The sequence below is a fragment of the Puma concolor genome, chromosome B1, assembly GCF_028749965.1.
Source record: "Puma concolor isolate L17-30 chromosome B1, mPumCon1.1.hap2, whole genome shotgun sequence".
NCBI lineage: Eukaryota > Metazoa > Chordata > Mammalia > Carnivora > Felidae > Puma > Puma concolor.
In genome coordinates, this window is record NC_141670.1 from 19,121,883 (window position 1) to 19,147,471 (window position 25,589).

A 25,589-nucleotide genomic window follows, 5' to 3' on the forward strand; every position below is an offset into this window, starting at 1 on the left:
TAAAAAGATCAACAATATTGAGAAAACTCTGGTCAGACTCAAGAAGAAGAGAGAGGACTCAAAAAAATCAGAAATAAAGGAGGAGAAATAAACTGACATCATGGAAATCCAAAGATTATAAGAGAATACTAGGAAAAAAGTATAAATTGGACCATCTAAAACATGGATAAATTTCTGGACACACATAATCTTCCAAAACTGAATCTGGAAGAAATAAAAATTTGAACAAACCAATTACCAGCAATGAAAAACTCCCTACAAACAATAGTCCAAGACGAGATGGCTTCACAGGTTAATTCCCCCAAATATTTGAAGAAGAGTTAATATCTATTCATCTCAATCTATTCCACTCCCCCAAAAAAGAAGACAGAAAGCTTCCTAATCCATTCTTTGAGGTCAGTTTTATCCCAATGCCAAAACCAGATAAAGACACTACAAAAACAAAACAAAACAAAAAACAAAACTACAGACCATTATCTCTAATGAATGTAGATGCAAAAATCTTTAACAAAATATTAGGAAATCCAAATCAAAAGTATTAAAATAATTTACCATGATTAAGTGGCATTTATTTCAGAGATTCAAGGGTGGTTCAATATTGCAGATAAATCAACGTCATACATCACATTCAGAAGAGGAAGGATAGGGGCACCTGGGTGGCTCAGTTAAGTGTCTGACTTCTGCTCAGGTCATGATCTCACAGTTCTTGGTAGCCCTGCATCAGGCTCTGGGTGGACAGCTTGGACCCTGGAGCCTGTTTCAGATTCTGTATCTCCCTCTCTCTCTGCCTCTCCTCTGCTTACACATGGTCTGTCTCTCAAAAATAAAAAAAATAAAAAATAAAGAGGAAAGATAAAAACCACGTGATCATCCCAATAGATACAGAGGAAACATTTGACAAAGTACAACATCCATACATGGAAGAACTCTCAACAAAGTATGTTCAAAGAGAATATACCTCAAAATAATAAAGACCATGTATGAAAAACCCATAGCTAACATTAGGCTTTTTGGTAAAAAAGAATTGAAAGACAACGAGGTCCACTCTCAGCAGTTTTATTCAACATAATACTGGAAGTCCTAGCCACAGCAGTCAGACAAGAAAAAGAAATTAAAAAAATCCAAATTCATAGGGAAAAAATAAAACTTTCACTATTTGCAGATGACATGATGCTTTATGTGTAACACCCTAAAGATGCCACCAAAAAGCTACCAGAACTGATAAATTCAGTAAAGTCAAAGGCTAAAAAGTTAATGTACATAAGTCTGTTGTATTTCTATACACTGATAACAAAGTAGCAGAAAGAGAAATTGAGAAAACAATCCCATTTTCAGTCACAACAAAAAGAAAAAATATAAACTTAACCAAGTTAAGTATAAAGGTCACCAAGGAGGTGAAAGACATGTACTCTGAAAACTATGAAACACTGATGAAAGAAATTATAGATGACACAAAGAAATGGAAAGATATTTCATGCTCATAAATTGGAAGAATATTGTAAAATGTCCATACTAGGATTTAATGCCATCCTTATCAAAGTACCAAAAATATTTTTAACAGAAGTAGAATAAATATCCTAAAATTTATACAGAACCATAAAAGATGAACAGCCAAAGCAATCTTGAGAAAGAAGACTATAACTGGCACTATCACAACCCCACGTTTCAAGATACACTACAAAACTGTAGTAATCAAAACAATATAGCATTAGCAGAAAAGAGACATACACATTTCTAGAGAGCCCATAAATAAACCTACACTTACATGGTTATTAATCTGTGACAAAGGATGTGAGAATATACAATGGGAGAAAGAGAGCTGTTAAACAAATGGTGATGGGAAAACTGGATAGCTACATGTAAAAGAATGAAATTGGACCTAAATGTGAGACCTGAAACCATAAAACTCCTAGGGGAAAAAAACATAAGCAGTCATTTCTTTGATATCAGCAATAGAAACATTTTTAAAAGATATCTCTAAGAAAGCAAAATTATATTATAGACAACACCAAAATAAAACGGTTTTAAACAAGGAAGGAAATCATCAACAAAATGACAAAGTAACCTACTGAATAGGAGAAGAAATTTACAAATGATATATCCTAGAAAGGGTTGTTATACAAAATAAACAACTTTTATAAGTCAACACATATACACACAAAATAATCCAATGGGCAGAGGACCTGAATAGACATTTTTCTAAAGAAACATGTAGATCTCCGACAGATGAAAAGATGCTCAACCCAATTCTAAGGGAAAGTGAAAATCAAAACAATGAGTTACCTGTCACCTCACACCTGTCAGAATGGCTAAAATAAAAAACACAAGGTATATAAGTATTGTTGGTGAGGACATGGAGAAAATGTAACTCTTATGCACTGATGGTGGAAATGTAAACTGAAGTAGCTACTGTAGGAAACAGAAGACTTCTCAAAAAATTAAAAATAGAATTATCACATCATACAGTAATTCCACTATTTACCCAAAGAAAATAAAAACATTAATTCAAAAAATATCACCCCTATTTTTATTGTAGCATTATTTACAGTAGCCAAATATGCAAACAATCCAAATGTCCTTTGATAAATGAATGGATAAAGAAGTGGTTGTATATAAAATGGAAACAGTGAAATCTTGTCATTTGCAACAACATGGCTGGATAAAGAAAGTAATAATGCTAAATGAAATAAGTCAGTCAGAGAAAGACAAATACCATATGATTTCATTGATATGGGTGAGTTAAGAAACAAAACAAATGAACAAGAAATTAGAGACAAAGAAAAAAATTATCTCTTAAATATAGTGAAGAAATGTGGTGGTTACCAGAGAGTAGGTGAACTGGAGTGGGTGAGATAAAGGGGATTAAGAGGTACAAACTTCCCGTTACAAAATAAGTCGGGGAGATAAAAACAATAGCACAGGGAATATAGTCAGTAAGATTATAAAAATACTTTGGTGACAGATGATGATTACACTTGCTCTGGTGAGCACTGAGTCATGTATAGAATTGTTGAATCACTATATTATACATCAGAGACTCCTAGCATTGTATGTTAATTACACTTGAATTAAAAAATTTAAATTAATATTAACATAAGGATAGTGTGATACAGTAGATATAATGAATGGAAGTCCCTAAAAATCCAATATGGATAGCTTAATTACTTTTTATATTTTTTTTAGAAAATATGGTTTTAGTTATTCTGTGGTTATTTTCATTTTATTTAAGTATTAGAATCACCTTGCCAATTTCCACAAAAATCCCATTTTAATTGGCATTTCATTGAATCTATAGATGAATTTGAATAAAAATAATATCATAAAAATACTGAATTTTCAAAATCAGTGAACAAGGACATACCTCATCAATATTTACCACTTTCTGTTCTCTCAGTCATGTTTGTAGTTTCCACTATGAAAATTTTTCCACATATTTTGTTGAATTTATCTATAAATATTATAAATTTTTGATGCTCTTATACAGGGTATGTTTAAAATTTTTATTTTGTAATTATTTGTTGCTCGTATATATAAATGCAATTGATTTTTGTACATTGGGAATGTGTCCTGCAGTCTTGTTACATTCACTCACTAGTTTTAATAGACTTTTTCTAGATTTCTTAGAACTTTTTATGTGCATGAAAAAATTTAAGGTATATATTCTTCACAAAATCAGTTAAGAAAATGAAAAATCAAACCACCTACTGAGAGACAATGTTTGTAACATGTATCTGACACAGGACTTATATCCAAAAGGTATAATGCATTTTTACAACTACTTAACAACCACCACCACCATGACTATAGTAATAAAAAGAACACTTGCAAATAGGCTAATGTTTTAAACAGATGCATAATGATGTAAGATATATGAAACACAAGCAGATGAAAAGCTTTTCAACATTATTAGTTATCAGAGAAATGCAAATTAAAATCTCAGAGATATCAGTACACACACATTTACTGAAATTAAAAATCCTAAAATCACAAGATTTTGCAAGGTTGTAGAGTTGTCAGAACTCCTAAACGTTGCTGATGAATTTGTAAATTGTACAACCACTTTGGGGAGCACTTCAACAATTTCATACTTTTAAACCAAAGGAAATGGAAATGCACGCCTATTGAAATACTTATATAGAAATGTTCACAGCAGCTTTACTCATAGTAGCCCCACAATGTCCCTCAAGTCATGGGCATGAAAAAACAAATCATGATATATGCATGCAACGAAATAGTCAATATAAAGGAACAAAGTATTGATAGTTGCGATGACATGGATCTTATGTTGTTTCAGATGTCTTTTCTAAGTAGATGGATTTTTCCCAATTCAGTAAAACAATCTTTGCTAGAAAAATGGACATTTCATTCAGTATGTTTATTTCAATGTTTGGTGTAATAACAGTCATTTTAAATTCTATGTTTTGGTGATATTTAAAAACGTTGACTCTTTAACTTTTTGTGTGTGTGTAACATTTATGTATTTTTGAGAGAGAGACAGAGTGCCAGCTGGGGAGGGACAGAGAGAGGGGGGACAGAGAATCTGAAGCAGCTCCAGGCTCTGAGCTGTCAGCACAGAGCCCAACGCAGGGCTTGAACTCACGAACCATGAGATCATGACCTGAGCTGAAGTCAAACGCTTAACCAACTGAGCCACCCAGGTGCCCCCAAAAAACAGACTCTTGAGGCAGACTGCTTAGGTTTGAATCTTGCCTTCTCTTATAGATAACCATTTTCTCTCTCACTGCCTAAGGTTTGTACCTGTAAAATGATATAATAATAATAGGTGCCTCAAAAGATTATTGTATTAAATGAATTGGTATGGTAAAGCATGTTTCAAACATTGGCAAATCAAAGCACTATTTAAGGTTAGGTTTTAAATATTACGGAACTTTCCCTATGTCCCAGTTTTCATGTTTCTTGTTTCATGTTTCATGTTTCATATATTCCTTCTCTGGATCCTTATCTAGTGATTAAAGTTTTTAATTTTCATCTCCTTAACTGTTAGGAAGCTATTTCTTGCATTTTAATATTTTAATAGTTAGATTTACAATTTGAGCTTATATATATATATATATATATATAAATTCTAAAGTTAATAAATATTTTTACCTCTCCTTTAATTCAAAGACCTAAAATAATTTATTTCCCATCACCCTTCTCAGAGCACATTTACAAATGTCAGATTTTTAAAATTTCTAGCTTGTGTTAGAACCTACAAATAAACATTATTTAAGATTTTATGAAATAAAAAAACCATATAGATTTATCCTTATATTTCTTATTCTCCCTTCTTTGATGGATTTTAGACCTTCTTTATGGGACCATTTTCCTTCCTTTTTGACAGAATTTATTTTGTTGAGGTTTTTTTTTTCAGTTTTTAACATTATTGTGTTCATCTTTTTTCTTTTTTTTAATTTTTAATTTATTTTTTTTAAATTTACATCCAAATTAGCGTGTAGTGCAACAATGATTTCAGGAGTAGATTCCTTAGTGCCCCTTACCCATTTAGCCATTCCCCCTCCTAACACCCTCTCCAGTAACCCTCTGTTTGTTCTCCATATTTATGAGTCTCTTATGTTTTGTCCCCCTCCCTGTTTTTATATTATTTTTGTTTCTCTTCCCTTGCGTTCATCTGTTTTGTCTCTTAAAGTCCTGTTGGGAGTTTTTTAGAAGCCAACTTACTCAGTTTTCTTCATGTCTATTTTGTTTTCATTTTTGAAAAATACTTTAGCTGTGTAGACAGTCTAGATTGACTATTATTTTCTCTGAAAACATTAAGGACTTTTCACTGTAATCTGTTGAGAAGCAAGCTGTCAGTCTAAATTGTACCTCAGTATTTGTACTTCCTTCTTTCAGGTACATGTGAGCATGACAGTCCCAACTCCAGTTAATATTACAATTTCCAGCTTGTATATTGAAGCTACATAAACAATAAAGATTCAGGCTCCAAACCAATGACAGGGCAGTGGATGTCAGATTAACAGGGGAAATCTATTTTTCCTCCACTGTCATTCAAGTTGAGACAGCAGTGAAGTGGATTGATTTTCCATTTCCCAGTGTTCTGGATTTATGTAGGTGGTCTCAGATAGGAAACTGGGGATTACAGGGATCTCTTTCGGGATATCTTATGGTCCGAGAAGACATACGGGTTCCCTGGTCACTTTTCTCCTTTTCTTCCTGCTTAGCTCCTGCTGATAGAGTGTTTCTTGATGTTCATCTATTGCTTTAGAAGTTATGTGTTTATTTCTGTGTCCCAGTCGAGCAGTTTTATTTGTTGTGTAGCATGATTCTAGTCACCCGATTCCTCATTTCATCCATTCCATTTCAGTTTATTAGGTTTAAAGGAAAAATATTAACAAATACGCATATGGGGTTGGTCTTAGAAACCATGTCTATCTTGGGAGTTAGTGTATCAATTACGTAGCATAAAACATAGCACATCATAATTTCTTTGTCTTAAAAGTGTTCTTAAAAAACCAAAATCCCCATATTCATCCCCTGTATGAGGCAAAACAGTGCAAAATTATTTAAATATCATCTTTTCCTTATTTCTCGGAATACTGTTCAGTGTTTGACTTTATCTACACTTACTGCTTTATTAGCTATACCTCTTTGGTTTTTGTGTTGTTGTTGTTGTTTTTTAATAGGTTTTGCCTCTGGGTTTACAATATACATCTTTAATACAGTCTACCTTTAAATAATACCTTACCACCTCCCACATAAGACTCTTACAACAGTATGCTTTAACTCTCTCCTTCCCAACTTTAACTTACCACAGAGTACCTTCAAAATAGTTTCACTGACAACCCATAGTAACTTAAGAACCCTGGAACAGCAGGCTTCCATTCCCCCTCTGGGTTTTAGTATTGCCATACATTTTACCTCTGCATATGTTATATATTTTTCAGTAGTTTATTCTTGTCTTTAACAATGAATTTTAGGTGCGTCTGGCTGGCTCATTTGGTTGTGACCGACTCTTGATTTCAGCCCAGGTCATAATCCCAGGTCCTGCAATGAGCCCCTCATCTGGCTCCGTGCTGAGTATGGAGCCTGGTTAAGATTTTCTCTCTCTCTTTCTGTCTTTCCTCTGCATGTTGTCTCTCAAAAGTTAAAAAAATATTAATTTTTTAAATGAGGAAGGTATTTTACATTTACCTCCATAGTAACATCCTGGTACTTTTTTTTCCTGTACATAAATACAGGTTTTTGTTTGGTATAATTTTTCTTGATCCCAAAGAGCTCTTGTATTGTTCTTTTAGTGCAGGTCTGCTAGTCACAAATTATCAGCTTTTGTTCTTGAAAAAGGTCTTTACTTCACCATCGCTTTTGAAGGATGGTTTTTCTGTTTGCTACTTCGGTAGTTCCAGCTTGACCTTATTTTTTTTTAAATATTGTTTCATTATCTTTGGTCTGGCTTTATTTCTGTTGAGAAATCTCAGTCTTTGTTCCTCTGTGTGTATTTTGTCTTTTTTTCTTTTTTTTTTTCTCCAGGAGCTTTAAAGTTTTTCTCTTTATTACTGATTTACAAAAATTTCACTATGTGGAGAATTACGGTATTTTTCTGTTGGTTTGTCCTGATTTTAGTCTGCTGAGTTTGTTGGATTAGGGAGTTTATGATTTTCATTAAACCAATGAAAGATTCAGTCATTATTTGGTAAATATTTTTCTTCCTTCCCAATTTTTTTTCCCCTCTGGGATCCCAATGACATGTATGTTATATGATTTCTGTTTTCTCACTATTTTCTGAGTGGCTATTTTAAGTCTCTTTGCATCACATGATTTCGTTTTTAATAGTCTCTGTTGTGATATCTTCCCATTTATTGTTTTTTCCATAGTTTTTAATGTGCTCTTAAACCTAGTTAGTGAATTTTTCCAATTAGATATTATATTCTTTAGCTCTAGAGGTTCCATTTGTTTTGTTTTGTTTTTCAATAGCTTCCATTTTTCTTTTTCACTTACCATGTTTTTTTTTAATTCTTAGAGCACATTTGAAATATCTATCTTGGGGCGCCTGGGTGGCTCAGTCAGTTAAGCGTCCGACTTCGGCTCAGGTAATGATCTCACACAGCTTGTGAGTTCAAGCTCCACATCGGGCTCTGTGCTGACAGCTCGTAGCCTGGAGCCTGCTTTGGATTCTGTGTCTCCCTCTCTCTCTGCCCCTCCCCTGCTCATACTCTGTCTCCCTCTGTCTCTCAAAAATAAATGAACATTAAAAAAATACCTATCTTAAGGCTCTTATCCATCATCTCTGTTTTTTCTGTATCTGTTTCTATTGACTGATTTTATCCTAATTATAAGTCATATTTTTTTTACCTGCCTAGCAATTTTGATTGAATGCTCTGATTTATTAATGTTATACTACTTAGTGTATGAGTTTTGTTGTCTTTAAAGTATTGACATTATTTTAGCAACTATTTAAATTACATGTAGATCAGCTTGTTTGAAAGCTAGTTTTCAAATTTTCTTAGGTTTAGATCTTCATCTCCTAGTATTTCATCAATAATTATGGTAAGTTGCATGGCAGAGAGGCTTTGCAGATGTAATTAATGTTATTAATCAGTTGACCTTTAGATAGTAAGATTATTCTAGATATTCTAGGTGACCTCGAGCTAATCACATGAGCCTTTAAAAGATGAAGCAGAAGAGAATGTAAGATTATAAGTACAAGAAACATTGAACATGCCATTATTGGCCTTGAATATGAAGGAAGCCACAAGCTGACCATTGTGAGAGGCCTCCAGAAGCTGAGAATAATCCGCATCCACTAGTCAGCACAGGAGCAGAGACCCCCTTCCTACAATGTGGAAATGACATCTGCTAACAATCTCAATGAGCCTGGAAGCAGATTTTTCCCCCAGAACCTCCAGACAAGAGTGCAGATGAGTGGGCCGCCTTGTGAGACCATAAGCGGAAAACCTAGCTAACGCACACTATGCCCCAACTTGTGATCCATAGAAACTATAAGAAATGGGCATTGTGTTATGCTCTTAAATTTGTGGTAATTTATTATGGCAGCAACAGAAAACTATACTCTCAGCGACAAGTCGTTTCAACACGTGTGGTGAATCTTTTACGTCACCATGGTATAAACAACACACCTACTCACATGCACATGCAGAGATATGTGCAATCTCAGAGCTCTCAATTTGTGGTTGTTTAGAATAGGCTCTTTCTCTGCTTTTCGTGCCTTTGATTCTCAGCATTGTCACTGAGACTTGCTATTAGTTTGTATCATTTTACATTAATCCTCTTTACTGTATGTCACCCTCAGCATTTTCCTGTTTTACTTTTTTTCTCTTTTCCCCACTTCTTTCTCTTTCTGTGTATGTGATGCTTCTCACAGTCCCTTGGTTTTCTGTTAATATAATAACATAATTATATACACAGCTAATTAATTAACTCATGTGTATTTTTGTCTCAGTCAAGAAAATACATTGCATTTTGTGAGGTGTTTGTATTTTCATTGCATACTTAACCGCAGAGTGACATGTGGATGCTTCTCTAATGTTGGATAACTTAACAGAAAAAAAAAATCACTAGTGGTACATGATGCTTGAGAATGAAGAAAATTTGGCTTCTGAGAAGCTTAATTATTACCATATTTGGTTTTTAGAATTAGATTTGATATGGTTTTTATTTTATTACCATCAAGAGAAAGGTTAACACCAACACTCATAATTTAAATGTGGTTTTAAGTGCTTTGTTAACAGAGGGATTATAATGCATCAGTCTGCATGTTTATGTGAATTGAAAATTTTATTTTTTTCTTTTTTTATGTAGCTTGCTTTATTTTGTAATTACGAATATGAGCCATAAGTTTAAGAGTCACTATAGATTCCATTCTGTCTTTCACATCTAAGGACTGGTCCATCCCTGAGAGAGTTCATGTTTTCCTAGATCGTTACTATTGACCCCAAGGAAGAAAAATAGATTTGATTATTAAGAGCTATATGTTAGCTGCTATACAAAAAAAAAAAAAAACAAAAAAAAAAAAAACCAAAAAAAACCATATACACTTTACAGAGATCTAACTTGCCCTTTGGAGGAAAATGTTTCTCCTTTTACTGGCATTTGCTGACTAGACACTTGATGGGAGTATCACAGGAAGCATGCTGACCTCAAATGGTTGGTTGAAGGGTCCCTTTCAGGCATGGGCATCTCTCGTTCTGTGATCAACCTCACTGCTTACACAGCTGTGAAGAGCTGCCTTTCAAGAGCACCTTGAGTGCTCTCAGAACATGTTTGTTCATTTGTGGATTCCTTTATGAGGAGAAGGGCCTCAGGAAATAGTTTTGAATAAACTGAATAAACTTTTTAGGCATTTTCACTGATTTGTTGTTTAAAGCATATTTTGAACCTGTTGGGTAAATTTGGCATAAAGGAACATTTTGACATTTTAACAGAATCTGATCTGCAGATTCAGTTGACAACTTGAAATAATTGTCACTACTTTTTTTTAGGAGGAACAACACCTTTGTTTTCACAAAATTAAACTTTGAACTATAATGCAATTATTGTATGATTGAGGCTTTTGCTTCTGATTTATTTGAAACCTGTGTTAGTTTGGCTAGAGTTTGTGGTTGGAGCAAATCGTCAACTAATGTAGTGCGAATGAGCTTATCAAATGTAACTCCATGAAATAAAATATTTTATTAAAACTAGATGAAGTCAGAGACATTTGATGTTTTCATTCTCTAAAGAAAAAAAGTCTGTTGAAATCCATGGACCTAAAATGTAGTCTCTTAAGTTATCAAAAAAGCCTATTTTAATACAGCTTGGAAATATTTTATCTCTCCAATATTTTTTCTTTTATGAGACTAACTCTGCAGAGAGTCATCTTCTTTTATGAAAATAACTCAGGAAAAGTCATTTTTCCTTCCTGTCAACATTTAAATGTTGGTAGCCCCATCTTTATTGAGTTACATTCAGCTGGTTGTGTTTATGAAGCTAATCTATAAGGTTAAAAAAAAGAAGAGAATATAGGAATAGTACTAAAAGCTAATCTATAAGGTTAAAAAAAAAAGAGAATATAGGAATAGTATTTAAAATATTTCAAATGTCTTATTAGTTAGAAACTAAATCTATTAATATTGTTCCCAGAAATTCATTATTGCATTGGATTCCTCTCATCTGAGCATAGCTTAGATGTATTATTAAGATATCGGGTGAGAAAATTCTCAGTAGTTAATTTATTCTAATTAATAAAGGCCTGTATTCTAAATGTGTTTATTGGTAGGGCTCCCCAGGCTCTGATTCAGTAATTTCATTCAACAATCATATATTAAATGACTATTGTCTGTCAAGCCCTGTTCTGAATATTAAGGGAACAATAAAAAATTCAAATTCATACCCTCTGAGAAGCTATATTGTAAGGAAGGATATAGGCAATGTACAGACATATAGTAATGTCAGGTAGTGATAACTTTGAAAAGAACAACAAACAGACATTAGGGATAGGAACAGGTAGAGGCAAGTAGAGAGTCATGGGCATGGCCAGGGAAGACCTGTCTAAGGAGGTGCTATTTGAGTAGACAACTAGACGTGGGGGAGAGAGCCTGCACACTCCTGAAGAGAGAGGGTCCGGGGGAGGAGTAGCAGCTTGTCAGGTAAGATGGTGTGTCTGAGGATGAGGGAGGAGAGGCCAGCATGGCTAATGCTGAGGGAGAACATGGGAAGAGGGAGATGAGGTCAGCAAGGAAGCCAGGCATTTCTAAGCCATCCTTCCTATAGAGTAAGCTTCCAAAACTTATAAAGAAATTAAGTCATGCGCTCATTTCAAACCCATCAGCGATCTTCACTGCTGTCATCTTAAGACCCAAAGACCTCAGCACAGCACATAAGGTTGTTCCTTTCATTAACTTTACAATTTCCTGACCCAACCTCTCCCTTTTCCTTTAATTCAGTATTGCAGATACACCAAACTAATTATACCTTCAAATGTGGTGCTTTCTTAGTTCAGAGTGCCCTACTTCCCCTCTTATTGTTATTACACACTGTTGATTATATTCTTATGAGAAGCTTCTCTAATTTTCCAAGTCTGAGTTAGATGCCCTCCTATGATGACCCAAACCATGTGCACTCACCTATTATAAAAGTATCTCATTGTCCTATAATTGCCTATTGACTTTTATATTTCCTCCATTGGACAGTATGTACCCTAAAGCCAGAGACTTTTTTCCCTATAATTTTATCATCAGGACATAGTATAGTACATGGTTCATACTAGGAGCTTGATAAATGATAGAACATTACATGAGTAAATGAAAATTGTTACACAGCAGAGAATAAAGTTCCTACAAAAACTATGTAGAATAAAAAGAGCACAAGGTTTGGGGAGCACCACTATTTAAGGAATGGGGAGGAACAAAAAACATGAGGAAAAATACAAAAGGAATAAAGATGTAAGAAGAATGTGCAGTGTACTGAATTGCAGTGGTCCAGGAAAAATAGAATTTTGAGAAATGGATGATCAATAATGTTAAATGGATATAAAAGTTAAGAATAATGACTTTAAAATGTCCAATAGATTTGACAATTAAACAGATATTGATGATTTTATGAGAGGAGTTTCAGTATGTTCATGGATCCAGAAGACAGACCATGGAGTAGTAAATGGGACAGAGGAGTTTGGTGACAGCACAGCTTTGCTGTAACGTGGAAGGAAACTTTTTGTGTTCTTCGTTATCCTACTCATTGCCTTCTATGGATGGTGAATTCTGGGAACTAATTGATGTTTAATTCCCTGAGTGGCTAGGTCATGACTTTTGAACATTCAGGACAATAATGATGGATGTTGCAAATTTGGATGAGCTTGCAGAAGAGACCAGAGAAAGGAAGAAATGTGGAAAGACTCCAGAGGGGGAGAGTTCCCAAGTAAGAGTAGTTTGAAAGACTAGATTAAAGGAAGGTTCACTGGGTGATGGGTGGCACTTTGCAATGGATCCTGAAACAGAGAGATTGAGAAGAGATACCTCTCCATGGTGGCTGTGAAATTACACCTCACAGGTTTCTAACTAGAGACAGAGTTCCTGACCTAGAGCCTGGCTCATGAGCTTTGAAATCCATCTTGTGTTTGTGCTGTGGATGCACATGCTGTGGATTGCTCTCAGCCACTGCTCGAGGGCAGCAGCAGGGACACTAACCAGCCTGTTCCTGGGAGACGTGAGCTCCTCATGGCCGACTGTGGCTCAGGGTCTCCCCAGTGGTTTTGATGCAACTTGCTGAGGCTGGACAACAGTCTAAGATGCTTTCCACAGCCTTCCCTGGGCACTTTATCATTTTCCCTCAATTTTACCTTACCTTTACCATTTTCCCTCAATTTTACTGTAATAAAATCCTTGCATACTTAATCCTGCATTAATAGTTGCTTTCCAGAGGACTCAGACTAACAGGTGAATAGTCTGTGACACTGCCTTTCCCATTCATGTTCTTCAAAAGATATTTAATATTATGTCAGTTTATCAGTAAAGCTCATTGAAACAGGTTCTTCTTTGTCAGGGAGTGATAAAGTGAAATGATGACAACTGTTCAGGAATGCCATAGGTTAAGGATAGAAGCTGCTCACAGCACAGAGTCACATGTAGATTATGCAGTGATATGAAGTCCTCCATATAAGTAAAACTAGGAGTATCAAAGTGATGCTTCTTAAGCTGAAGATGCAATTATGTCATCCAGGAATCTTGTTTTATATCTCAAAAGAAATGATGTGTTCCTGATTGTGAAATATCCTAAAAAGTAGAAGGCATACAATAATATAGTAATAGAACAAAATAATACCATATAGGATTCAGCCTCAAAGATATTACATACTACAACCACAGGGCACTTTTGTGACCACTTACTATCATCTCCTAATTATATATATAAGAAATGAACAAAGGGTAGATGCCTTGCTCCAGGTGGTGCAGACTGCAGTCACTAAGCCAGAAACAGAAGCCATTTCTCCTCCTGTATCTGACAGATAACTATGGTCTAGTGCTCTTTGGAACACACTAGAAAGAGAAACTGTAGCCCATTGAGATTCCACAAGATCAAATATACAAACAAATATGACTGGATCCAGGAATAAAGAACTACATTCACATATATTTCCCATTTAAATAATAATATACATTATTGATCAAAGGATAACTATATGCCTTGCCCTTCTCGAACAACTCACAAGAGGTAAATAATATTCTATAAAAATGAATCATCCAAGATTACATAGTACCCAAGGTTACATAGTACCCAAGGTTACACAGGTAAGCCCTCTTCCTCTTAACTTCAAAATGGGGACTGGCTAATGAATCTGAGGTATTTTTTGAACTTACCTAATTTTCTATCTGAAAACCTACCTAAATTGACTTTAGATACTTATGCATACTTATTTTTTCATATAATTTGTTTTATCACAGAAAAAAAAAGTAACAGATGCATTTAATGGTTTTGAAAACATTTAAACAGGTGGACCTCAAAATATATGAAATGAGCATATTGCTGTTGTTTACCCTCGTTTCCCTTTTTTCTGTTTTTTTTTTTCCAAAAAAACTCAAGTGCCAAGTCTTATGAAAACTTAAAAAAAAAGCGGGATTTGTTTTGTTATGTTTCTTAATACAAAAAAATTGTAAAGCATTGATTTATGCAGTGACCAAAATAATAATTCTAAACAATAAAAGCAGATGTTACGAACTCTGGACAAGATGTGGGAATGTATTGGACCGCCTTGCAAATAAGCTGCTTTTGTTCAAATCAAGTATAAAAATTAGTTTTAAAGCTTCATTTTAATATACATTTCTGATTTGAGCATTACCAGTAAATATTATTTGTAACTGTTAGTTTTCTTTCTGCAACTCTCCTGGTTATATATTTTATTGAAGCATTCACTGTTATCAAGAGAAGAAAGAGTTCAATAAACCATGTGTTCAGAAATGCATGGCCATAGGCCAAGAAGTTAAGTAAACTAATCTGTTTTTCCCATCTTTCCTTGTGCTATAGCCTTAATTTTAAAACTATATTGTTCTTCACAATTTATGAGATGGTTAACTCTATGCACGTTCTGTAGCAAGGTAGACCAGAATCTTCTCATCCTGCATCTCTTATAATGTCACCTGTACTTTTATCTATTCAGCCATAGATATCTAGGGTAATAAACAAGGTGATTGAAAAGATGAGGAAAGAGCTTAGAGAGATAATATTGTCCTGAAAGTTTGTGTTATCATTTTTGGTCAAAGTCAGCAAGAGGAAGTTTCTGTGCCTGGTAGATGTGTCCCTGTAAGTTTTGACGGAAAGAGCAGATGGCTGTCATAGTCTTGTGACATGAGGTTGGAAGCCATTTCTACTAGGTTTAATAAGGGATGACCCACATGAAACTGAATGGGCCTTCTGAGATGGAGGAAAAGAGAAAAAAGTGCAACTCGATGGTGACAGCCAAGAGGCAGAGAGACTGAGGGAGGAAGTGTGAATTGTGGGAGAAAGAAGGAAGGAGCCAATCCACTAGACCTGCTACAGAATAGATAACTTAAGGAAGTTCAGGAAAAGGCATTTTGAATTATTTTCTGGATTCTGTGGTGTATTTGATTTTATAATAGATATATGTTTTCCTTCCTGGGATGGGATTCTACCTTCCTTCCTTTTTAAAGGTTATGCCCATGAAAGTGTTTCAGAATTGAGACATGAGTTATTTTAAACATAAATGACTTTTTTAAAACCTCATATAATTGAGTAGGACAGAAATTTAGATACCACATCCAACCTTTTGAAAAAACTTATACTCAAAGAAGTGAAGAGATTTCCCCAAATTTGTAATGTCAATATTAGTGAATACAGGACAGGAACCCATCTGATCTCCAATTTGTTTTCTTACTGCCATAAGTGGTCTTGTTTCGGGCTGCTGTAACAGAACCCCATGGCCTGGGTGGCTTATGAACAACAGCAGTTTGCTTCTCATGGTTCTGGAGGCTAGAAAACTAGAGATCAAGGGGCTAGTATATTTGGTGTCTGGTGAGAATCCACTTCCTGGTTCATGCATCACTATCTTGCTGTGTCTTCACATCGTGGAAGAGGAGGGAGTTCTGGGGCTCCGTTTTATAAATCCTGTTCAGGAAGGCTCTACTCTCATGACCTAATCATTTGCCAAAGGCCCACATCTGAACACCATCATACTGGGGATTAAGATTTCAGCATAGGAATTTTGGGGGGATACAAACATTGAGTTCATAATAGAAGGTAATTTTTTTTTCTTTGATGAAACCAACCAGTTAAAGTAAAACTACCAAACAAGCCAACAAAAAAACCTAGTTTCAAAGGGGATCCACACACTACTTTAAATAATGGAGTAAGGAGAAATAAGACAAGAAGCCAATGAGTCCTCCAGCTGCCTTAGAGAGTTGACACAGTTGGCGAACACAGGTGGAAATACAGGTGGCATGTGAGAATTTAGGGATAGAGTATTCTATCTGGATAGAGTGTCAGAGGGAAAGGGGGAGAGAGAGAAGTAATGACCACAAAAATCAGGAAAGCCTCTAGCAGATGATATGAGTAGGGGTATTTGGGAAAGAGATAAATGCCAACCAGGCTTCCTATAGAGCTATCTACACATAGAATATTCTATGCAAAACACTGGGATGGTTACTGGTCTGGCGTTTTGCTCCAGTACTCCCCTTTTATGCTGTTTTCTGTATCACAGGAGCAGAATATCTACACACTCCCTTTTCCAGACTCCCCTAGGGCAGATTTCTAGTAAGTTGCTGATAACGGGAGACACTGGCAATAGATTGAGAGGTGGGAAGAAGGGCAGACCCTTATTTTCAGCCAGTGTTTTACTCCTGGCAATGCACTTGGCAAGTGACGAGTGCCAGCCTGGGTTCCTGCATTAGCAGCACTGGAGGCTCCAGCAGCTTTGTTAGCCCAGTGCTCCTGGGCTCTGACTCCTGCAGTGTCACAAGGAGTGTGGGCTGCTGGGTCCATCAGCAGTGGCTCTGGAGGAACTCCAGCATCCACAGCAGCACAGCCATGAGGACATGGGGTCACACCATCTCCCTTTTGTGTCCTTAGCCCCGGGAGTAGTAATGGCATCCTGCAGTTACTAATAGCAATAAATTATGCAGTTACCACTGTCTAGGGGAATTTCATCCATTCTTTCTTTCTTCTTTTTGTTGATACATTTTTTTGGTTACTTTTATAACCAGTTTTCTAATTGAATTGGTTTGAAATATGTGGAGTTGGTTTTCTTTTCCTAACTGGACATGGGTAGTCACAAGCAATGTATAATACGCCTACATCCTGCTCAAAAATAATACAGGAAAGTTTTAAATTATTCACCAAGTGTTGTGCTGTTTCTGGGACAATGACAATATACAAAGACTAGTTTATGCCAAGCCCTGGAATCCGCCAGCTTATTTTTTTTAATATGCTGATTTCTGTAGACTATGTAAACAGTGAATGCAAATATTACTCTTATGATTAAGTAACTATGCATTTTCATATTAGAACTCATTGTGTTACTTTCTTAGTGCAAGTTATTTCTGTAAAGAACTTATGTATATATGTATATACTGTGCAGTATAGCAGATCAGCTCCAGATAGGTTGACAGCAATATACCACATGAACATAAGGACTTCTCTAAATGTGTTTACTTCAGCCAAACGTACGCTGCAATTGAACAAGGTTGGACATTTGCTAAGATATATGGAGCACAGAGGGGTTTATCTTTATTTGCTGAGTACTAGAGGAGGGCCCAGTGAGGGACACAGAGAGATGGTAAGAGGTATACAACTGTCATTTGGCTGGGGGGGGGGGGGGCAAGAACCAGCATTGAGCAGAGTGGTTCCCTGGAAAGGATCAAGGGAGACTTGTGAAAGGACACACAAACCAACCAACCAAAAAAAAAAAAAAACCGAAAAAACAACAAACAAGCGAGGTGAAGGAAAGCCAGGGGCCCTGTTCAGTTTATCTGTGTGACTCAGCATAGACAAGTAGGTATGTAAAGGCATGATAAGAGTTATTTTTTGGCATTGATGATGATTTTGAATACAGACATACTATGATTATGACGATCTGTTCAAAGATTACGCTGTGAGAAAAAAACACCAGTTTTCATGTTCTCTCTCAATGGGAGGTTAAGAAAACTCAGGATATTCCCCCATTTACCTTTTGGTTGATTGAACAATTGAAGAGCAATGAGTATAAAATCTAATATCTAAATCCTTCATAGCCATAATGATATTTTAAGTCTCACTTGGATAAATTTTCATCCCAAACTGTATTCTGTTGCTTCATAGGAATGTATTAAAAGCATTGCAAAGATTAATGAAAATAATGAAGCGTATTTAACTTGAATATACATGTTTCATATTATCATTTCTTGGAAGTCTTATTTCTGAAAACAAACAAAAGGTCCTAGGAGACAACTGTGGTTGATAGCACATTTTGAGCTACTCCACTGTTCCAGGACCCTGCAGAAGGCAAGGTGAAGGGATGGTGGAAAGAGATGCTGTGGTATGGGAAACAGGTACATTTGAGAAGTTCAGAGAACCTTCTCTTAACTGCTCCTGCATGTTCCCTTCTTCCAAGCCTCCTTTCTCATGTCGAGTCCTTCTCTCAGGTCTGTATCTCTCTATTGGAAGGATAGGAAAGAATTTAGGTTGTTACCGTCAACCTTTTAAAAGAAAAGGTAAGCAATTCAGACAGCAAAATGGAGTTTATTCAGAAATAGCAGAGGAATTGCAATTCGAGACAAGCAGACTATGGCAAACCATTGGCAAGTCCAGAGAACAGAGGAGGAGCGTGTCCTTTTATAGAGGAAAGGAGGAAGTTGGGGGAGGGGGGCAGTTGTTTGAACAAAAGTTCACTGGAGGAAAATAAGAGTTTGAAGTGGTGACAGTTTTTCATTGGCCGCCGGGGAGTGCAGCTTGCTGCTGCCAAGTGGATAGGAAGTCTTCCTTCTTCCTGCTGAACTGTGCAAGCTGCGATGAGTGATACCTGCGTGAGAGCTCTCCCTTCACGGGTCCCTGGTTCCAAGTTGAAGTTAGGTTTCCTTATACATTTTCACATTAGTAGTCTATCCAGGGATAACTAGCTTGCTTTGTTCCTCAAAGTTTCGGGCCTTAATCCGTAAGCATAGGTGAATGGTAAGCAAAGGCCACAGAAGATAATCCACCTGTGTCTTTCCTACCTACCATCTCAGCACACACCTAAGACATTTCTTGGTGCACTCCTCTTGCACACGCTGCTTAGACTTGGAAAGGAAATTTCAAAGGAGCGACTCATGAAGCAGTTCCCGCTTGGGTGGTAGAAAGCAGACACAGGCTTTTTACTATTTTTGCCTTGGAAGAAGTCCAAGACTTCTTCACTTGTTCAGTGTTTTCAGGCATCTGGCCCACGTGGTGCTGACGGCAACTGCCTCTACTGGCCCTGATGTAAGGCTTTCTCTAGGTAGCATTTTCTGCAGCCTTTGTGCAGAGCACAATGGCTCTGAGCATTGTGCTCTTAGAAAGAGAGTCGTCACCGTCACCGTGTTTACCCACTTGAATACTATCTCTGTCTCTTTCTTGTTGAAAGTGGGGTTAGAGGTTAATGAAGGACATTGTGATCTTTAACTCCAGGGTGACTGTGTTATCCCCTTGTCTCTGGATGAACACCTCCACACCTCCTAGGCTGCACCCCTTACTTCCTGTGTCTCACTATTCCCAAATAGTCTAAGAATAGAAAGGTCTTTACAACCTTGACTCTGTGTGACATGAGATAAGGGGTGATGGTCTGTGTAAAGCATACATATATTTTCTTTTTCAGGGGGTGTCTCGACCCCAGTCTTGTCCTCCGAATCAGTAGTACAGTGCCTCAAAAAGCCCTCAGAACCACATCTGCCTGCCAAGGTAATACAGAATATGTCTTCCATTTGTTATTCAGATAGTCAGTTCTTCTTGCAATTGCTATTTACTGATTCCCATCTGTTAGAGGTTTTCCTTGTACCCAATGGCAGTTGAAACAGATTGTGAATGTAACAGAAAATGTTTTCTTGGCACAGAAAAGGAGTATTTGTTTTAATTGACAAGGTGTAACATTTATGAGATAAAAATGAATTTTAGCCATCTCATTTATTTTACTTCAGTCTATCCAAGACAATTATTGGCATTTAGGTATATATAGAGTAACCTTAGGAAATTTTGGAAAAGAGAGAAAAAGAACTCTCAGGAAACTCATTTCAAGCTTGCTGATTTGAAAACTTTCAGGGAAATAGCAGATTTGGAGAATGGGGAGGGAGACTTAGGGTGGTAGAGGAAATTCTTAGTGTCTTATGTGCTGCTATAATTATCTAGTTTTTTTAGAAAATAAAGGAGTGTTATTATTTTAGAAAAGCAATTTCCCCTGCTCGGCAATGATAAATAAATCATTTTATTACAAATGAGCCTGAAGTCAATGCTTTCAAATGAGAAAAAAAAAAATCAATCCCCTATTTCTCCTTAAGAATGATCATTTATTTGATGAGTATCTTTCATCTGATAATGATTTTTTAAATCTTATTTCTTGCTACCCTCATGAGTAGTAGAATATATTGAACAGTAAAATGCTAAGCAATTTTTGAGGTTAGGCACTTATCCCAGTTAATAAGTGAACTGAGGGTACCAGATTCAAACTGGATTAGACTATTTTAAAGGGATATTAGGAAGATGCCCCCCACCAAAAAGTATTTTTAAAAAGTAAAGTTGAAATGTAGTAAAAAGAATTAAAGTTGAAATTAACTATTCTTATCAATGGGAAGGCCTTGTATTTTTCCCAAAGGAAATAAAGTGATTTCAACCTTATGAGATCATTTTATTAGAAAGAAAAAAGGAACACAAGGGAACATGGTTCTATCCCATTTGTAACCCAGTGAGGCTCATTAAATCATTATATGATGCTAAAATGAGAAAGAAGTATCCATAACGCATCCCACTTTTCAATTTTGGAAAACATTTGGTACAATTTGAAAGAACCCAAGGCAAAGGTACTATGGTACAGGAAGCATGATTTTGATAGATACTAGTATTTTTAAGCCCCAAGGGACCCATCGAATGTCCTTTGAGAGTCAGAGTATGAGAAAACACCTACTATATATTCTGTCTTCATGTAGCAGTGTTATCCAACCATTTCCCTGCCTCCTTGAAACCTTTGTCTTCATCTGACAGACCATTTGCCCAGAGCTGTTAGCCTACTTTTCTAATTGGTTTAGGAGTGAGGGTGCCAAAGAGGAGCATGAGGATGTAGGACCGCAGGAACCCTCTGAGAAGTGTCCCCTCAGTAATCACTACCTTTCCTGACTAAGCAGACAAATGCCCCTGTGCGTGCATGCTTGCAAATTTCCAAAAGCAAGACTTCTTATACTAAAATAACTTTTCCTAAATGGCATGTACAAATACAGGATTTTCCCCCTGTCATTTTGATTAATGCTGTTTGGATTCTCATAAACCACCTAATAATTGACAAAGGGGGAGGGGGAGTCAGAATGTCTACAGGGATGACCCTTCACATTCCAGACCTGGCTTCATGGGGTGCTGGCATTCAGAAAATGTTCTTTAATCTGTTTCCCATTGACCTTTCAAATCCTGTTAATTGCTTGTACAGTAAGCATTAAAAGTCAAGCCTGGCAAAACCAAGAAAGCTGAAAGTTTTCATTCAAAGGATGAAACAAATGACAGGAACCATGTCAAATGTGGGCCAGGTGGGAAACATGGGACATTGGCTAGGAGACTGTTCAGTAGAGAGGAAATGGACTCATTCAGGTTGACCCCAAGGGGAACTCAGGAGACAGTAGTCGTCTCTGGGAGAAATTACTGGGACCCTTGACACCTCAAATCTGTAACAAAGATAAACTATCAATTCATGGAAATACTTTCAAGAAGATTCAAATATCAGATGGTATTGGGTTATTTTGTACTTATTTCTGACTTCAAGCTTCTGTATCCTATTCTGAAATTACTGTTTACTTCAAAACTTATCTTTAACATTCTATTAAAAATTTTGACATGAGTTTGAATTTCAGTTTATAAGAAAAAATCAGGCATGAGTGATTTTTTAAAAAAATCACATATCCTAATCCCTGGTACTTGCCACATAACATTTATAATGTTCCTTCCTATAAATTGGTTCAATATTCCCTATCATTAAAGGGAGAATTAGTGAATGTTTTACCAAATTATTTTGGGCTTAGAGTCTGTTCTGCCAAATTTCAAAATTTGGACAAAATTGACTTTGGCCATAGAAAGTAGATAGCTATTGGGGCACCAGGGTGGCTCAGTCGGTTAAGCATCAGACTTCGGCTCAGGTCATGATCTCATGGTTCATGAGTTCGAGCCCCACATCGGGCTCTGTGCTGACAGCTCGTAGCCTGGAGCCTGCTTCAGATTGTGTGTCTCCCTCTCTCTCTGCCCCTCCCCCAAGAGAGTTTTGTCCCTCTCTCTCTCCCACTCTGTCAATAAAATAAATAAATAAATAAATAAATAAATAAATAAATAAATAAAACAGTAACTCTGACCCCACATCCCCACTCAGACCTCACTCACCACAACACTGCAGCACCTGGGGATTGTGAATCGGCACACTCAGGGGTGCCCTGCTTCCCTCCCTTGTGCCAAAAGATCAGGAGCCACTGAGCCACAAGGTAGATGGCTTTATTCCTGTGGAGGGAGGAGACTCTCCTCTCTGGGAGGAGAATCTAAACACCCAGACAGAAGCATGTTATTGAAATGGAGCTCCAGAAAATTATAGCTTTCCAGATGCTACTCTGTGGAGGCTTTGCTGTGCATCCTCATTAATAATTAGTGGGTAATAGAAGAAAACCATCTGGGCACTGAGACCTATGATCTATGAAAGGTGCTGTGGAAAAGCAAACTGTGATATAGGGATTTGAACTGCCTGTGCCCCTTTCTTCCACCCCCATCCAGGCAAAAGCAGATACAAAAGAAGAGAAGTCACATGGTGTTATCTCCAAAAGACTCTGCTTATCTTGAATACTTGAAAAACAGAATGAGTCTTGATGAGGAAGAATTACAGTCTTAGCATATTCAGGACGCCCTGGCTACCTCAGTAAGGCATGTTGAATAGGGCATCTGGTGAGAGATGGTGAATCCTTCAGGCAGCCACTGTTCATCTTGCTCCCACCACATGGAAGCCACTATAATAGACATTCAGACAAATAAAGAGGAAGATCGATATGAAACTCTCTGCCTGCAGTGAGTTTCTTTCTTTTCCAGTTAGGTAGAGGAGAGAGCAATGTAAGGCAGTAAGTGTAAGAAAGAAAGATAAAAGTTACGCTCTGATACAGGCAAAACAACAAGCAGTGGAAGATGAAAGAAGGGAGGTTAATTTCGAATAAGGGTAATGGTGGAAACTTCAGTGAGAACATGCCGTCTGAGAGAGATCTTGCAAGGTGATGTGGAAGAAAAGAGGTAAAGATAGAATAAGGGAGAGCATGAGCAAAGGATGAGTTAGGAGTTTTCTTAACATTTTAAGGAAAAGAAGTTCAGTCCTCTTTTGTGCTGGAACACAGAAGAGCTAGACAGAAGGATCTGGAAAGAAACTTAGAAAGGTAGAGTTAGGGCAAATTATACAAGACCACAAGATCTGGAAAATAAGGCTAGGACTTTCAACCTTATACCACAAGCAAGACAAAGCTAATATGGTTTTGTATGCGTGTGTGTGCTGGAAGTTTAGCTTAGCTACCTGATGGTATTGCTGCCTCCGCATTCATTTTATTTGGCCAAGCAGGCTGCGGTGATCTTAACCTGATACTAGCCCCTCAAGCACATGACCTAAATAGCAGCTCTCAGAGTCACCAGGTAGAGAGAGAGGTAGTGAGGGCCAGATGGAGACCACACTAAGGAACACGAGGATTTGAGCCTAAGCAACCAGAGAAAGTCAATATTAGGTAAAGCAGAGCCACTGAGATATGAACTCAAGAGAGAAAGGGTGACGCTGAACTTGAGTTTGGGGAAGGAGAAAATGGCAGTACCATCAGTTGCAAAACCAAACCCCGTGAAAGAGCAGGATCAAAGAGGAAGGTGATCTTTGAACAGGCCCATTCCCCTTACAGTGTTTAACTTCATGCTACAGGATCACCGTTGCTGGAGCCCTCCCTCAGAATGAAGGGGCACAGCGGCATGGAGTCTGTATACTCCAATGTATTACGTAAATCTCAAAGAACTAGAGAGAACTGTTATTAAAGAGAAGGAAGGAAGACTGATAGGAAATTTGTAAAAGGAATAGGAAAGTTATAGGTAGGAAAGTTATAAAAATGAACTTGAGTGATTTAAAACTGGTTAAAACCAGCATGCTGAAAATTTTGTTACTAAAAATTTTAAATGAGACCATATTGAGTAGATCTCTCCAAAGCAGAACAAGAGAACCACTAATCTCCCTTCTGATTACATGATTATATAATTTTATGAGAGCAGGTTAACTTTTGCTTTAAATATAATTGCTGGGTAATAGGAGTATGAACCAAATACGGAGAATTTGAAATAAAAAAGCGTCTGTATTCCCAACTCTACAAAATCTGTGCCAACTGATTATAGATAATAAAATATTTTATGTATGTATTTAAAAGAAGATAATTAATAGATGTAACAACTATTGTCAAATTAGCCAAATTTATACTCTTGGTTTCCAATTTTCACTTCTCTGCAGAAAGTAGAATTATTCTTAGCAGTTAGTAACATAAGTCTCAAAGGATATATGAAGTCTTTACTTTGATTTATAAGCTTCAGTGTTAATTAAACTAATGCCAACTATGCCAACAGTCTGCAGATCCTCTGACAAATAGCAATGTAAATGACAGACCTGGCTCATGCACAAATAGATGGAGGCTTGCCTGATGTTTAAAAGGTATTTCACAGATTTGGCCATATAATACTTAATCTATAACTGCTCATTTTGTCTTGGAAAATGCTGTCTATAAAATCCTGGAGAGAAATCACCCTGGAGTACAGACTGGCTTTATATGGAATAAGCCAATTGTTCCTGAGAAAAAGTGCTATTGAGGATGAAGCCCAGACATTACAGAAGCAACCTGAGTTCCATCAACTCTTCCTCCCATGCATGCGCCCTTATACACTTCAGTCGTTTTTTAGCAGTGGCCTTTCAATGAACTCCATCCCAACTTGTACATCCCTCCTCTTACAGGGACCTACATATCAGGGCAGTTTCATAATTGCCTTTTGCTCCAGCTATCTCTTAAACACGATCATATATGCCAATTCTTGAATTTACTTATTTTTTTTAAAGATTTATTTCATTTTTGAGAGAGAGAGAGACTGCAGGCAGGAAAAGAGTAGAGAAAAAGGGGATCAGAAGATCTGAAGCAGGCTCCGTGCTGATAGCAGTGACCCTGATGCAGAGCTCAAACTCACGAGTCGTGAGATCATGACTTGAGCTAAAGTCAGCTGCTCAACAGACTGAGCCACCCAGGTACCCCTTGATTTTACTTTTTAAATAGCCTCCTACCGGGGTGCCTGGGTGGCTCAGTCCGTTAAGCTTCTGACTCCTGATTTCGGCTCAGGTCATGATTTCACAGTCATGAGATTGAGCCCCGTGTTGAGCTCCACACTGGCTATGGAGCCTGCTTAGGATTCTC

At 36.9% G+C, this 25,589-nt stretch overlaps 1 long non-coding RNA gene across 3 annotated transcripts in view; it reads left to right on the top strand.

The window, feature by feature from the left end:
• Positions 1-23,177, top strand: part of LOC147581497 (uncharacterized) — a 134,965-nt gene extending 111,788 nt beyond the window's left edge. For all 3 annotated transcript variants that reach the window (XR_015249682.1, XR_015249681.1, XR_015249680.1), the window contains 2 exons: positions 19,772-19,854; positions 22,903-23,177. This is a non-coding gene — a long non-coding RNA (uncharacterized LOC147581497). The remainder of the gene's footprint in view (positions 1-19,771; positions 19,855-22,902) is intronic.
• Positions 23,178-25,589: the final 2,412 nt, after the last annotated feature.